Raw genomic sequence first — 566 nt, forward strand, 5'->3', positions numbered from 1 at the left:
CAGTACAGGGGGTGAAGCATCGACGCCAGCGAGCATTACGAAAAAGAATTCATACCCTGTTCCAAGCCCAGCCGCAATGTGCAGCAGTTCCACGCGCCACTGGTAAGCAAATCTACACCCTGCCTCTTGCCATAAGAGGCATTGCAAAATTGACAAAGCCTACATTGAACAAGGAGGCAAAGTTTATGTTCAAGGATTCAGTTGCAGAAACAGAATTCACAAGTGGGTGAAAATGTAGCCAGCATTTTCTACTAGGAGTACAAAATATAAGCACCAGACTAAGAGGTCATACAAGGGAAGAACAATCGCACACACAGACAAAAGATAGCATCAACCTGTCCTAATTAACACAGCGAAGTCAGTTTTCTCATTCAAGAAAACAGAGACATGAGACAGATCAGTTAGCATTTTTTCTTTTCAAAACGGGTGTTAGCATATATTCAAATGCGCACCATAATAACTTGGCAATTTGAGCATCACCACATACAGATACTCTCGTCAACCTAAAAGAGTATCGAATCAAGCATTGATTTTTCCATGAAACCACATAACAGTGAGCCCCCCCC

General features: G+C 42.6%; 1 protein-coding gene across 1 annotated transcript in view; it reads right to left on the bottom strand.

Moving 5' to 3' along the window:
- Window positions 1-36: 36 nt before the first annotated feature.
- LOC119275033 (F-box protein At5g49610-like) overlaps window positions 37-566 on the bottom strand; it is a 4,718-nt gene continuing 4,188 nt past the window's right edge. The window contains exon 2 of the transcript XR_005135423.1: window positions 37-159. The gene's annotated coding sequence lies outside the window, so the exon portion shown is untranslated. The remainder of the gene's footprint in view (window positions 160-566) is intronic.

Source organism: Triticum dicoccoides, chromosome 3B, assembly GCF_002162155.2.
Source record: "Triticum dicoccoides isolate Atlit2015 ecotype Zavitan chromosome 3B, WEW_v2.0, whole genome shotgun sequence".
Taxonomy (NCBI): Eukaryota; Viridiplantae; Streptophyta; class Magnoliopsida; order Poales; family Poaceae; genus Triticum; species Triticum dicoccoides.